We start from the raw sequence: 16,786 nt of genomic DNA, 5'->3' as shown, positions 1-16,786 counted from the left end.
AATCGAACGAAATCAACGGTGAACATCGATCGATGCAAATGCGAGGTAGTAATTACTTGGCACGGTAAATCGTTTACGGATAATTCTATAGCCAATACGGGCAATGAAAGCCAAGCTTAAGAATCATGAAATTAGCTGATCTCGTAAATTCGTAATACGATATTCGAATTCTTGATCGCAATAACCTTCGAGATACAATATGCAGCGCCACCTGAGTATTAAAAATTTACGACGCGGAATATCGCGCAACGTTTTATTTCGAAACGACGATACATAATCCGAATCGTTAAAGAGAGGCGATTTCTAGGGATAAAAATTCTTCTTACTGGGACAAATAAAATATACCGATATAGAATAAATAAAAAGGGATAAGGGGAATAATATTCGATATTATTTAAAGGAATTAAAACGCGATAGCTACTGTCACGATATTCGCGGCACTCGTCGATAACGAGAAAAGTAAAGTCGTGACGAGAAATCGGCAGGGTCTCGATACTTATAAACGTCGTTACGACAGAAAGCCAGTGATTACGTTAGAACGACGAGAATTGCCGGTGTGTATACGAGGGTGTGGGTAAGAAGGCAGAGGAGAGGACCGGGTAGCTTCGTCTCGTTTCATCTTGTCGGTTCTCGTGCGGCGAGGAGCCGGTTCGAGGCGAAGCCGGGTTTTAACGATCGGTCATTAAGTCGCGAAGAAAATTGAGACGTCCACCTCTCGGTGAGCTCATACCCAATTGAGTAGCGGCCTTAATACCCCTTATGTATTATCCGGTAGGCGAAGCACCTTGTTAAACGGATCCGCCATTTCTTCTTCTCACTTCGTGTTTTTCCACGGTGATCGTGGCTCGATCGAAAACCCGACACTGCCGTAACAGTTCTTCGCTCCCGTTTCTTTCCTTTTCCTCGATAGTTTGTCCGCGACCATTTGAATTTCCATTTTCGCGTTTTATTTCCAATTGCCAACTCGCGGATTATCAATCTGTCCCTTATCGTCGGATACATAGATCTCAGTGTGAATGTCAATTTCGACGAAAGCGTCAGACCTTGAAACGTCGATTCGTCGACAAACTCTTTTCCTCTGGCTTCTCGAGGTACGATAGAAAATAGAAACGTAGAGACTCGCGTGTGTCTTTTTTCCTTATAAATACGTAATAATAACGACGATAGATCAACGAGGAATTCGGTAACGCGTGTTTAATCGTCACGTGACACCTCTTTTCCCGGTGTGTCAGATCTTTGAGTAATGGCCTCTTGGAGAATGCGAACGTCGATCCTGATTACCGATTCCCGATCCTGTTCCGTTTCTGATTGCGGGTATTAGCGCGTACGCCGGTTATCGTTCATCGGACGTCATGCACGGTACGAACCCGGCATAAATGTGCCGCGAAAGACAGTCTGTTAGATCCACGAAGGATTTCGATACACGTCGATCAATCGCGCACGATCGACAAGCCCTCCGCTTCCACATTGTTTCAAGCCTTTCCGGCTCGGTTGTCTCGCGAAAAGTCTGCTTTTAACGTTTCAAGCTGGCGCGGCGCGTGTTGCACATTTTTATTCTCTCTATTATTTAAACAATTTTTTTCCCCCATACCGGAATACCGTATCTCTCGTGTCGTGGAATAAATCGGTCGGCTAAATCGAAAAAACTATTCGTTACGACCAAGTTTTTCGTTCTCTCGATTTTCGTTCTTTTTTCGCCGACGAAACGTAACCGTACAAACGCGATACGTTCATTTTGACGTTCGGTTTTCTACGTTCTGTCGTTCGTTACGTGGCGGCTAAAAGGCAATACGTATCTCGATACAGGTACTTGGATAGTTGGAAAAAAAGCTGCTTAAACGCAGAGTTACAAGCTTCTCAGAGATAGCTCGCAGAGATTTCCCTTCGTTTCGCGATAGACTAATGGCGCAACGTTTCCGACGATCGACAGATATTTTCGAAACGTTCGACACTCTTAAAATCGTTCGTCCGCGAAACGTGAAAAATATGATTCGTTTGGTGGCATTCGATTGGTCGAACGAGAATTTCCTACGCGTAAAACAGTCCGCGAATTGGCACGTTCACCGCGTCCAGAGTCTAGGTGATAGCGTAACGAATTCAGAAGCGTAGAAGCGTCTTGGTGGCGAGATGCGTTAGCGTGGGGCATCCGTTATCGGCGATCGGGCGCCGCGGAACAGGGTGAAACCGGTATAAATATGCCGTCAAAGGACAAGTAAGATGACAGCTGCCGTACATACGTAATATTTCATCGTTAACAAGCGGACAACGAGCGACTCCGGCCGGTTATGCCATCCATTGTCGAAGATTACATCGTTATTTCATTGTTTTACCGGCCGATTCAAATTCGCTTTTTGCTGCCCGCCTCGTGCAGCGTACACGAATCAATATGTTCCGTAATAATCGAGTTATCGCGGGACGCGACGTTTTCCTTTCGGCGCAAGGGAGAAACAGGTCTGTTTACTGTCCCGTGGCGTCTCTTTCCCTTCTCGACGATTGCCCCTCTCCACTATATTTAAAAAAAACAATTTTCACGCGTCGATCGATCGTTTCGTCTCCATAGGACCGAGCTTTTAAAAAGGCCTTAATCGCGTCAGACGAATCGTTGCGGCGTAACGATTTCAACGAACGCTCTCACGCTATTTGCCAGTTGCAAAGCTGACAAAAGTACGCGCCGAACGAAAGACCGCGTAAACGTAAAGTTGTAAACCTAATCCGGACTAACTGATAACTGGAAACGCATCGCGAATTGCGCGAATCTCAGCCTGTATACTCGAAGGATCGGTTTATGGAACTACGTGGCAGAAGATCGGAAGCACTTTCCTACAAACCTATCTTGCGATCTAGCCGATAGCGATCGATCGAAGCGACGCCGATCGTTGCTGTGTCCGAGTGGCCGCGGTACCGTCCGATTTTCTGCGAACGATCGCGAGTCGAAATTAATTAGGGGCCTCGCAGGAAGCTGGCTCGCTGCCGAAGGATATCGAGCGTCGAAGGGGATGGCGGGGAGCAGGCCAATCGTGCGCCTTCATTGCCCTCGACGCGTTTCAGGCCGTGAGCGTTAATTGGCCGGACCAATTAATTCCAACAAGTTCGCTCGATGCGATTAGTGCGCGTACGTGCTGGTGTTTGTGCGACCTGTACACACGTGTACCTTTAACGTGGTGTCCGGGCGCACACACGTACGCCTATGCAGTCTCGTTCCCTCTTAATTCTTCGTTTTTCTCCGTTCTCCTCTCTCTCTCTCTCTCTCTGTTCGCGGTAACAAGCGAACACCGATCTGCCCCCGGAAAACGAAGAACCTGTTCCACACGCGGCGGAGGTTTCTCGCATTCTCGGCTGCTCCGCGACACCAGATACCGTCGTTGTTCTCTCGTGCCTTCGGGGAACAGGAATCGGACGCAATAACGAAAACACAAATTACGGGAGCACCGAGTGCCGATCGTCTCGCCACGATAATCTTTACCCCGCGCCGGCCGGTGGTCGCGTTCCATTTTTTAAATCGTTTCTTCCTTCCCTCGGACCTTCCACTATCGACCACCGTTTTTCCTGCTGTTTGCAATTTTATCGAAATCCGATTGCCTGCTTTCCAGTGCCTGCCGCGCTGCACGGTGTCGAGCGGTTCTCGATTATTACGATATTAACGATAATTACGTAATTTCTTGTTTTTCCTCGTTGCTGTCCGTATTTCGCGTCTTATTAGCTTTTTATTCGTTAAATAGAAAATTCTACGATAATTCTAACTCGATAGCGACCGTTCGTCTCTCGACGACGCAACTTTTCATCGACACGGCACTCTTCTGCTTCGCAATCTCGCCATGTGCGAGCAAATCGTAGGCTTCTGGCGCAGAGATGCGCTGGGTTCTCAGTCGCTGGTCGGCCACGGGAATTCTCGTTTTTCGGCAACGAGCGAAAAACCATAGGCGCACGATCTAGGAACGTCGAATCCCTCGGCGAGTTCTCGACGAAAGACACTGCGACTTTCGCGAAAATACGAATCGACCGACAGAGCGGCAGTCGCGTTCGAGAATTTATCGCGTCGGCTCTCGCCTCGTCGCTTGGCTATCGGCGGTGATCTCGATCCTCGCTGATAAAATATCTCCGTCGTGCTCGTTTGGACCGACCTCTCGCCTCGTTCTGTCCGAGACTTGATCGCTGCATCAAGTACGCCAACGTATGCGTAGCTTCGCTCGAGATCGCGCGAACCACAGGATAACGTTGAGAGGTGCGTGCGTATCGCGTTTCCGCGTTCGCGAAGACGCGCCTAATTAGTCGAATCCGTGGCGTTCGAGCTATTCGCTGAGCCGTTGGCTCTCAAGCCGTGTAATTAGTAGCAACGAATCGTCGTTTTCTTTCCAAGAGACTCGTCGTCCGTACTTTTCGCCTTTCGCGAAGAGACGCGTAGTCACCAGTCGTAGTTCCGATTCGACGATCCATCGACGAACTGTACGGCGAATCTCCGCAAAAGAGGCCGAAAGCGAATCGGTGCGAACGCGCAGAAAAGATTCTATCGTCGATCCGCTGATCGATCGACGAACTGTCGTACGATGAATCGCGCTGTAAAATAGCAGAGAGGGAAAAAGAAAGTGGAAAGAAGAAAGGAGTGGCGTTTGAAAGAATACGCTCGGCAGCGGCGCGGAAAACGGTCTGTCGGAAACGTCGTATATGTATCGTGAATTTCTCGGAGCTCGGAGCACCGCCGTTCAAAATTAGACTCGGGGCGCGTGTATACCTTGCGTCCGGAAAGTCCACCTATGAGTCTAAAAGGTCCAGCGGAGCTACGGTGGAGAGAAGGTAAGCCGGAGGTTGATTTATCGGCCAATTAGTCCAGCGTACCGGGTGCGCTTCTCTGCTGCGTCTCACCTTCGCCAGATGATATCCCGGCAAAGACCGGCGCACGGGTTAAAACGTTCGCTAGCCATCGAGAGCAACGAAGATGCCACACGCCAGCAGCGGGGAAGGGAAGCGTGCAGTGCCGTAACTACGAGATCCTTCAAAATGGAATCCTTTTCAGGGAGGGAACGCGTCCCCCGGCTCTGCCAAGAAGAAATTCAATTACGCTTCTCGACGATTTATGCGACGGGTTTTGTCCTCGTGATGAGATGTTCATTGTGTTTCCTAGCGTTTTGTTTCTTTTTACTTTCTTTTCTCCTTTTTGGATAATCGGACGGGACGGTGGTTTAGGCTTTCGCGTATCCGATCCACCGGATCGAATGGATACGAGTTCTTTCTTTTCGATTTTCGTTTGTTCCCGGCTCTCGAGCGATACTCTTTGCTCGTTTGTTTCTTAATCGATCGATCGACGAAAAACGGTGGCGAAAACATAAAAGCCGCGACGACGGTATGATTTAGCGACAGGAAGACTCGCAAGATTTACGTAGTACGTATTTTAGCCGCTCGTTCCGACCGCCGTGTCTTTGTATCTTAAGTCGTACGAGTTTCGTTCCACGCTCGAATCTTTGAAAGAATTCATCGTGCAAGATCGTCCACTTAGAATTACAAGAATAAATCCGTTCGAGTTCAGCAAATCCATCGAGTAACTTTCTTCGAACGATAGCGAGTCTTTGCCGATGTTTGTTTCGCCTCGGGAAAAACACGAATCTCGTTGCTACGAATCGTTTTCTACGTACCGAGCATCCGCGAATTTACTACCTGTTTGGAAAACCTAATCGCGATGACGCGTGTACCACCGATGGTACACGCGCAAATCGTTAACCGTAGAGCGGAAGAGGGGCGCGACCGCGAACGATCCGAAGCAAAACAGATGGTACGCTGTTCGCGAGGCGTCGTGGGAACGACGATATTTGTTTGACACGAGATACGAGATCTCTTCGTTCTCCTCTTCTTTTTTTTCCACGCTGTTTCACCGTTCTGCCGCCGCGTACGACTCCATTAGGCTTCGGATCTATCCCAATCTGCGGTCTGCGGTTAATGGTACAAGCATCCGTTCGAGTTGCATCGCGCGAGCCTCCGTTCTGTCCCGGCCTATCTGTTCGTGGCGTTTGTCACCGCGGGGCCGTTTAAACGTTCAGCATCGTCGTCTCCGGGGGCGAAAATAGACGGCCGGCCGGCTGCTCTCGCCGCTTCTCTCTTTCGAGAGCGAGAAAGAGGCCGTTCCCAGAAAAATGCCTGACGCTCGAAGAAACAAGATTAAAAGGCGGTCGCGGTGCGCCGACCACCGCGTTCCTACACATCGGCGGCGCGACGCGAATCTCCAGGATCCGCGCGAAACTCCGAGTCCTGTCTCGCCGGCGACTCGATCTCGGCTTTTTCGAACGTTTCTTTAAAAAAGAAAAGAAAAAAAGCTGCTCGCGGACCGATCAGCAAACGAGTGGATCTCGCGGCGGATCTTTGGAAATACGTTGGAAAGCTTCGAGTAATCGAGCGGTATTCGCGTCAGTCAGATTCCTAGCTCTTTGGGTCGTTTCGTTCGCGGAACGGTGGTTCGAAGTAGATCGACGAGCGAGTAGAGATATTTGGAAGCGAGGTGAGAAAAGTTTGGACTAGCCGAGCAACGATGTATACGACAAGCGAATTTTAGGCTTCTAGTTGCGTTGGCAGAAAAGTGGCTGGAGGCCGATCGGGAAGCGGACGTGGAACTGGTCTCGAGGAAATATTTGCAAGCGATTTGGAAGGCTCCAGGTAAATAGCCCTTGGACTGTAGGATTTGTACGTACATCGGTGGAAGGACTCGTGGTAAAAAACGTTACCAATCCGCAGAATACTACGTTTCCATTCGTTAGGAGGTATCCGAAACGGGAGTATGGTAAAACGGTTGATCTCGTCCAAGCTACGCTTCGATAATTTCCACGTCTTATCTTCGCACGTATCGTCAAACGAGAGACGATAGTAAATTAATAACCCGGCAAGACTTTGTTTCTCCGATTTCGTAGCGACAGAAGGTTGCAACGCGCGTTTCCTCCCGTCCAACGGTATGAAAATGCAAATTGTGAGAAACGAAAGGAGGGAAACCTCGAACCTTGCCCCCGGCGGAGCTATCGCGACGTTATTATGCTCGATCTCGTCCGTTATATTGCGAAAATGAAAAACGCGCGACCACGATGGAATCGTATGACCGTTTATCCGCGAAATATATTCGTCAGCGCCAAAGACAATTACGTCGAACGGATTTGCGGTCGCGGATCATCCCCGCGAGCACGGCTCCACGCTTTTCCTGATAACGGTATTTCATCTTAAGAACCCCCGTCGTATCGCGAAACGTCTTGCATATCCCTCTTTATGTACGAAAAGTGCTTTAAAGCGGCTCGTGAATCAACCGGCGCGAAAATACGACTAGCCATCTCGAAACCGAGTTTCCCTGGCTCTCTCCTCCTCCTTAACGCGATATTGTGTTAACTCGCGGCTTGATAAATTGCCTCGTCGCTCCCTTTTTTTCTTTCCTCTCTCGTGCAATTCAATGTCGCTTTTGCGTATCTTTAAACGTGGTCTATTAAACGTACACTCGTTCTCCGTGTTACGTATTATTGCAAAGCGACGCGAGTATATCTTTCTCTGGCAAACGAATTAGGTACAAGAACGTTCGTACGGACGCCGTAAAATGTAACGTTCGCGTTTGGCCGGGAAATACTTTTGCTAATTTCGAAGCTGTTACGATGTTTGCGATAGTTCGACAACCTCGAACGACGACTGCCCGTTGCGACGTCTCCGTGCGGTGTAGCTTCCAGACTGATAATAATCTTAATAAATATCGAAGTGGTCATCACTTCTAAGAAAACTCTACATCTGGTCTTTTTAGCCATCGACAGCGTATAGACAAAAGACTGCGACGAAGACAGACCATAAACAGTAGACAGGCGACGTTGGCTTCGGGGTTTTCAGTTATTGGGTAACACAGGTAGCGCGAGGATCTGGACCAGCTCAAATTGTATTCTTACTTATAGTTACACTTCTATTTAAATATGTTTTCTACCTTATTTTATCCACGAGTTTTCTCTGTTTACACAGCGAATAACCTCGACAATAAAGATAAATCGTAGCGCCGCGCAGATTTATTTATATCATTTTTCTTCTCCCGGACTTAACACCGTGCGAACCAAAGATTTCCAATTATTCGAAATTCGTCGAATCCCTACGTATCGGGTCGTCTGAAAGGCGTCTTTCGTTTTATAAGGAAATAACGGATGCGCGACATTTTCCGTTGTATATTATTTTATCGAATTACGTATGATCGATTATGTTCTATCGAGATAAAGATCACAACGTTTGACAGATTAGGTTTCACGTTTGTGTAAAGATGCGTCGTTGTAAAACACGCGTCTGTAGAAGAAAGACACTTTTCGGACAACGTAATACTAGGAAGAGCGAAAATCCTTCGAAACGAAGATCGAATACGATAAAATGGAACTTAATTCCACTTTGTAGCCGATTGGAAGCTTCGAGCGATCAGGTAGAAAGAGTTTTGAGAGGTCGTGCGAGCAGCCAGCCAACGATCGTGGCGAGCTCGTTAGCCGTGTGACGGGTGCAGGGAACGATTTCTTTCCGCGAATTCTCGCGTGTCTACGGCTCGATTCGCGGCGCGATGACACGCGCGTTAGCTAATGCCCGCGGTAACACGACACGAGTTCTTTCTGCCGTTCGTGATTTCCATTCTCTTTTTCGTGTCCCTGTAACGGTGGCCCCTGGTGGCTGAGCCCGTTCTCCGTCGTAGGTACGTGATGACTCGCCTTTGCCACCATTAGATCTGCCGACTCGAATTTCAGTTGCACCGCTGAGAAACGGAACGACCCCGTTCGCCTTGTACCGTTGCACGCTCCAATCCTGTCCGATTTCCACTTCGGTTTCTATTCGCTAGAGCTGCACGCTTTTGCAATTACTTTTTCGCCTCGCTAGAATTACGGCGGAACGCCATTCGTTCGTACCAAGTTTTAATTAGTCGAATTCGTTTATGCGGACGCGAATTACTATTTTACGTATCGGCCAACGGCAACGGCCACTCTCGTCCCTCGACGAGTTCCTACAAAAGCGGGGTTCCACTGTATATTTTCGAGATGTCGAGGAACGTCGAAAGGTAATTTAAAAACGAACAAGAGGTAACGTTTGAAATTGCCGCGCGTTAAACGTAGTTGATCGCAGGCGAAAGAATCGTTTGTAAAGTTTGGATCGTTACGGATCGTCGCATGTCACTTATACGACACCGTTTCAAGCTCGTAGTCGTGGATAACCACGTTGCAAGAGGTTTACGATTTTACTTTATTGCCTTGACGATGCATTGTCAAAATGTGTTATGACCGCGATGTATAGAGCGTAGTTTAATATCCTGTCTGCATTTAATCGTAGCGGTATTAGAGTACGGCTACGGGTGGTCCCATTAACTGTCCGCCAGGCTGAAGCGGCTTTACTTTACCTTCCTCGAATATATCCGACCTGTATTTACGTTATTAGTTCACCGTAACATCATCAAGATTTTTCCCGGCCGCGAAATTGCCGATTAACGCTTCAAAACTTTAAGCCCTTCCCCCGGGCCAACGAAATTAAATGGAACAATGAACCCCGGCAATCTCGTTCACTCAACCCCTTTATCCTGTTCCTTGCGTTCAATTCACCGGTCTTGTTGATAAAGCTTGCGTTTAACTATTTTTTCCTTCGCAATTTCTCTATGGTAATCTTACTGTACTTTCCAAGTAAAAAAGCTTCGAGTTTTCCTCCACTTCGATACTTCAGGCGTTAAGTAGCGCAACGTAGCAAACTTTCGCCAGCGTTTTATCAACGAGGCACACCGGTTATCAACGAGGAATCTTAATTTATCAACGTAAGACCGAAGCTTACGTTGTCTACGACGTAATTCGTTGTCGATCAACGATCCACGGGTTTGCAGCGATAACGAGACAGCAAGCTCGAATATCTAAATTTTATTTATAACGACAGAACATTTTATCGCTATCGATTTCGATTAGTTCGCCACTATCTGTACGTAGCGAGTCGTAGTGCTGTTACGAGGCGTCGAAAGATTCGAGGATTCTATGGGAATTTGGTGGGAGAAAGGATAAACGAAGGTGGTGGGGGATCGTTCCCTGGTGACCTTGAGCTACCAATCGATTCGAAACGAGCTGTAGCTTCGGCAACGCGATCACGTTCCAATAAGAATCGCAGCCTTTTTAACGTCTTTTTAACACGGACTTTTTCCACGGTAGCCCGGTGCGTGACGTTAAGTAGTCATAGTCAATGGCAACGCAAAGTGAAAGTCGTCCGTTATGGAGGGGACGTTGAAATTGCGATAAGTTTCGTTTCATCGGGCCGAAACGATCGCCGCAGTTTCGGATTTACGATCTAAACGACGGCGGTTCGTGCTCTCGCCGCTCGTTACGACGGGCCCGACATTAACGTCGGGATCGATAACAAATTAATAAAATTAATTATACGCAAGCCGCGATATGTTCAGCTCGTACGACATTTTCTATCGATTATTCGTACCTTTTCATCCAGTCGACGGTTTTAACACGAATTCGATCGCTTCCACGAACGCTTTATACTACATCTTCGTCGATCATCCGATTCGACGATTATTGCTGCTCGTAAATTATTTTACGTATTAAAAAGTGATACGAGCTAGTCACAAGTCCAAGTGGTTAGCCAATTCTCTGGAGATTATTTAATAATTTTGCCGATCGTTTTGCGAGAGCTTTATGATTCTATAAATTCTAGTACTGAAGTTTGTGATTATTTATTTAATTTTCCAAAAAAAAAAAGAAAAGAAAAAAGAACAGATTTACTGCAACGATCGAAAGGATCCAGGAACGGATCACACGGGAAATAGCCTTTGCTAAGTGACGCTAAAAAAGAGGAAAAGTTTCGGTTTAAAGACGTTGCCACAGCTTTGTCCGCTCAGCCGGTACAGCGCTACGAGCTTGCAAGTGCTTCGGCCATACTTTCGAGCATGATTCGCACACCGTAAATACGTGCACGAGCTGTCTCCGAATGTAGGATACGCGAACGACGACGAAGAGGACCAGACAGAGATTTCGCTGGAGCACTATGTCTCGGTCGTAAAATGCGGGCCCGCGGGTTAAATTTGTATTTGTAGAGTCGAGAGAGAGAGGCAACGTGGCGGCTCGTGTACCATTTCGCCGTCCGGTGTGTTTGGTCACGGGACGTGTTTACTCTTTCTTTGACACACGCCACTGGTTAAATAGCGGTTGACTGCGCTGTCAATTTTCGGAATAGTAATTGCCCAATTAAGCGCCGGCTGGCTCTGCCGCGGCCCTCGTAAAATAGAAGAATCGAGTCGCAATTTTAGACGGCAAAACGGTTCTCGTGTGCCACATTGTGCGCGTGATTCGGCCTTTCAATGCCCTGGTCGACGTTTACGACCTTATTTTGTAACACGTCCCGGCCCCTTTTCCATCCAGCTCGGCCTGAATATGCAACAATTTTGCCTTACGAATTTCCTTTTATTTTTACGACGAAAGAGATTTACGAACGTTTTGTTCTTCCCGATCGATATCGGCGATCGTGCATCGACACCTAAATCTCTACGTAGCGTAAGCTTACTCGATCGCGAGCTTTTCGGATCTCGGATCTTAAATTTCCGTCGAGTCGGACGAATTTTACAAATTATAGATTCCGCCGAGTAACATACGATCGATAACTTTCAATTCGATTCCATAAAAATTGCGTAATCGATCGAGCGATATGATCCATTGATAGTCAGACAGTTTACGTTTGTCTGAAAATACGTACCTTCGTTTTCGTTCGTATCGATTTTCTCCGAAATTTCGAGTCCTCTTTTCCTTCTACAATTATACGCATTCGAGAAGGAGACGAGAAGGAGACGACGAAGAAGGAGGAGGGTTTCGGTTAAAGAAGAAAAAAGACGGAAAAAGGAGGAATAAAAGAAACGACGGAGCGAGATGCTTCGAACAATGGAAATTTCCAATGTTAATTCCACCGGTGAATCGATGGAAATCGCATGCAACGCGAAGGAATTTATTTAACTGTGAACCGTCTGATGCGCGAGTGAGATTCTACGGCAAGGGACAAATAACGTGGATATTGTTTTCTAAATCAACGCGCGACTCCGCATGCATATGCATAGCTGCAGCTACGCGGCTAAAGAAGGAACGAATGGGTCGGTCGGTCCGTGTCGAGACAACAATCGGTAAATTTGATAAATATTCATCGACGGAAGTGTTTGGGCAATCGTTCGACCCTGAATTTCAACTAAATTCGTTAGATCGAATTCGTGTATGACTATTCCGTGACATCGGCGTAACGATTGTTTCGCTCGTTGGCCCTGAAAACCCGAAAACTCGAATATTTTACGATACGCCTGCCGGAAAAGTCGCGCAAATTTTTCACCAAAAATTCATCATCCACAGCTGAGAATGATTCTTCGTGAAACGTTTTTCGTTTGTATTTGTTATTATAAAAAATTCATCGTATTTTTTGAAATCACCGCAACGCGTCGCTTGTTATTACTTATTTTCCGATTACGAAACCAAAAGACGGATACCGCCAGGAGTCGAAATACGAAATTCCTAACATCTCGACGTACCATTGCGATTACTGGTGGGCGATTCGTGTTTAATCACCGTCGAGAACGATATTTCCTCGACGATCCGTTATGCTTGGTCGAGAAATCACAGGTGCGTGGGGCACCTACCCTCGCTCGTGCGTCCCATCATCCGCCCGTGGCCAGGATTACGCAAGATAAACGCTTTTAATTATTTTTCCCCAGCGTGCTCGAGGAAGCCTAAAATCCCTTCGGCAAACACGAGTAATACGAATCAACCCCCGACAGGATGCAGCCCTTCGCTCTACCCACCTCTTCGTCTCTCTCTTTCTCTCTGGCGCGCGTGTAACTGCGTCTCGCTGAGCTTTGTGCGTGTGTACGCACGCGCGCGTAATATCTGCAGCGGCGTATCCATTCGGTACACAAATTCGAGTGCCTGCTTTGTAGATGTATGTTTGTACGGTGGGAAAATCGTACGTATCGGACTGGTCCTTAGAAAGTCGCTTGTTCTTGTATCAACCGTGACGGGTCCGTAGGTAATTTCTCGTCGTTTCACGCGGTATACTTTACCCGAGATGAAAGCTCGACCGCTTTAATAAAAATCGTGTCGCGAGAAGAACGTAGACGGTGTTCGAAAACGGCCGTGAAACGGCACACGCCGTTAATCGAACACGAAGCTTCGCGAATTTCTTTGGCTACCGGCCGAGCTACGCCACTGCTCCGGAGGTTGCAAGGGATGCGAAGAAGGAGCAGAAGAAGAACCGGAGGGAGGCAGCGGTGGATAGAGCGCAAGGTACACGCGTGGAGGGAGAGAGAAAGTGGGTCTTTTAACAGGCCATTATTGTGTGTCGGGGACATTTTCCCGGGCCATTATTGTATCTGACGATAAGTCGGGAGATAACCGAGCCGACCGGGTTTCCTGACGTCCCCCGTCGTTCTCGCAGGCGGCGTGTGCGCGAGAAAATCGCTATTACCATCGAGATTCGATCGATGACTAAGCGTTGTTTGTTAAGTGGGTCTCGTTGGGACCGTCGTTGCCTAACCCCCTCCTTCTTTCACTTTTTCGTCGATCCTCGAGCGCGTAGAGCAACGGTAGATATCGCCCCTGCGCCCAACTATATAAGCAATTTCGAAGAAAAAAACGACCAACGATAGGATAGGAGTAAGCTCTAAGCTGACCGGTTTAACGCCAAGACGAGTTCACGGAACGTCGAGGGATTCCGTGAGTTCAATTAGAGCGCAACGTCCCGTCAAGGTCCGACGATCTTAATTAGCCCCCGATGTCTAAGGTGGTCCGGCTAACCGTAGATTAGGAAACGTCGATAGGGGTCTTAATAACAAGCGACATTATCCCCGCGACTCATAACTCTGCGGTACGGTTAGCGAGCGATCGCGGACCGAGAGAGCGAGCGAGCGAGCGAGCGAGAGAGAGAGAGAGAGAGAGAGAGAGAGAGAGAGAACGACGCGTTGCACGGCGAACAAAAAGAGAACGGTGCCGGAACAAGGAGGTGGAAAGGGATTCGGGGGGCTGCCCTTCAATTATCGAGCGGGGCTCGCCTCACGGCGGCCATGTTGCACGATCCAACGATGTCCAGCTTCGGTGTCTATTCTGGACACCCGTTCAGGACTCGGCCGGACTGGCAGCGGACTCCAGCCAGGACTATTGCATATGTATTATATGCGATTGTGTTCCGAGAAACTCGTGGCCGACATACGAGGACTCTGTTGGCCGCTCTCTCCTTCCTGCTCGGGCCAGCTTCGCGGGATAACGCTCTTCCTCCGTCTTCAGAGAACTCTACCAGAGTCACTTTGCACCTGGCTCGTGTTCACTCGTTGGCAGCTCTCGTTTCGAGCGAACGCCACACGATATCGTCTATCCCCTTCCATCTTCCTCGTAATCGTCGTTTTTTCGCCCTCTGTTTGTTCTATCCTCCCATTCTCTGCTCCCCTTTGCTCCTCGTCCTGCCTTTCTTCGTTCCTTCTTCGTTCCTCCTGCTCGTTCGCTCGATCGCTGCTTCGTTTCAACGGAGGGATGAAGGCAAGTACAGGAACGAGGCGAGCTCGTCCATCTTGCCGCGCGATCGTGCGACCACTGTCGACACAACCACGGCAAATTCGATTCGGGATGGTTTTTTCCGCGACCATGATTAGGAGCGTACTTCGGGGATGTTGGTCGGACACGATTCTCCTTTACGTTTCTACTATGGCGGACGATATCCTATTAATCTCTTCATCGTCTTTGTTTCTCATCGTCGTTCTATTTTTCTGCTTATTTTTATACGTTACGAGTATACATTTACGTCTGTGTTTCTAATTGATCTTCTTCCGTCTACGATAGTCGTCGCTACGTAATCCGCGTAGTAACGAACTTTACGCTACGTCTACGATCGAGGAAAATTCCAGAAATATCGCGATATTTACGGAACGAACCGATAGTTTCGTTTCGATTAATTTCATTTAACATTCGACTTAATTATGACGCGAACGACGATATACGATTTTCAGACGCGTCCTTTTGACCATTGACATATTATCATCAGTGTCAATGCCTGGCCCGATTGTTCCGAAGCATTGACCCTCCGTTCGCGGTTAAGTGATTGTATTCCAATTATTTTCGTTATATCGCCATTCTAATCGATTCGATAATCGGTTTACAATCGCCGGAAGTATTACGTTTCGATCGTTCGCTCGACTATGTAAATATTGTGAATGCCCATAATTCACGATTATAACAAACTGGTATTTTACCGTCACGGTTCTTCGTCCACTAGTTCCTACTAAAAATGCACAGACGATGGACGAAAAATACGAACGTCGGTCGCTATTTCCTCTATTGTTCCACACTGCTGTTTATTATCTCGTCATTGTTGTTTCGCTCGAAACCAAGTAACTATAAGCGGAACCATAATTAACCACGATAACCGACTTTATCATCGTTGCCGTGAAAAATATTTTGTACGATCGAAATTAACGATTCATCGATTATTCATCGATGCTATTGCCACTCGTATCGTCGCGATCGTCGCTTTCACGAAACAGAGGCAATCGAGCATTAAACGAACGGGCAAACGAGTCGAGTTCCGTTAACGGAATCGTTATACACAGGATTTTGTAGAAGAACGCCGCCAACAAATCGTTAGGTCTCCATTCGCGTGGAGAAAAAGAACCTTAAGATTTCGAGGAGAGATTAAGAATATTGCTTAAAAATAAATTTATCATAAATTTCGAGCAAATCGATCGAAAGAACGGAGGCGCCACAGGAATTTAGAGAGTTTGGAATCACGGCCCGTGAAAAATTCAACTCCGAAGAAAACACCTGAGTCGGTTTCGTGGTATCGGCTCCAAGTCGCGAACAAAGGAAAAGTCGTAAGTCAGAGAGACGGCAGACGGTTCCCGCGTCATTTGTCATCGGACCGAAACGCAATTGTTCGCCAGCTTCGGCCGCCATCTTGCCGGCCACCCTCCCGATACCTAATAGACCACCCTACGCATTCAGCGAACCCGAGGTGATAAATCGTGAAATAATCTCGTTCGGGTCGCATTATGTCGGATTTATAAACGGCCAGAAAGAGAGCTCCGGCTCACTGGCCCGTGAGGCTGTTTCATTTTTCGCTTCCTCGACCTTCCGTCGCCTTCGACCCGATCGAGTGTCTGTCACGACTTCGATCCTAATGACCGCATTATGGCCACCGTCCTCGGGTAATGTTTCGGTAATATTTCCAGGGGAAAAAGTTCCACGGTTCGCTCGGCCGGTGATTTTTCCATCCCGATTAGCTTCGCTTCGGTGCGCTACCCAAGTCTATTTCGAAGATCTTTTTTATAGCGTTGCTGTTCTGCGAAACGTTTGGAGAAAATACGCAAAGAGTTAACCTTTCTACATAATACAGCTGGGGACTTAGACGCGAGATGACTAAGGATTTTTATGAACACGGTTCTTTACGAACGTCGAGCAGATTTTCTCGGGAAGACTAATTGCTTTGTCAGGCTAAATCGGGAAAATTAATAGCGTCAACACGCCAAATCTTTCCTTTGTACTTCGAGATCTTTTGTACTTCGAGAATCATCGATGTACCTTCGAGCGAACCTCTTCGCTCGTGCTCTTTGACGAATATGTTACACCAATGCGAGAAGCCGCTTATGGTAAAAATTCTTGCGAGTCTGTCTGCCAACGGGCGACTCGTTCGCGAAATTTCGTTCTTCGGGAAGAAAGAGTCGACACAGCGTCACAGAGTATATCGAATAGCTATGACAGGCGATCTTTTCATCGCCTTTCAGCGATGACTTCATTAACCGCCGCCGCAAGAACGAGCAACAACACGA

The sequence above is a fragment of the Bombus vosnesenskii genome, unplaced genomic scaffold, assembly GCF_011952255.1.
Source record: "Bombus vosnesenskii isolate JDL3184/JDL3185 unplaced genomic scaffold, Bvos_JDL3184-5_v1.1 scf7180000013264, whole genome shotgun sequence".
In the NCBI taxonomy this organism is placed as follows: domain Eukaryota; kingdom Metazoa; phylum Arthropoda; class Insecta; order Hymenoptera; family Apidae; genus Bombus; species Bombus vosnesenskii.
The sequence above is the reverse complement of the archived record's forward strand: the minus strand, read 5'-3'. Positions refer to the sequence as shown.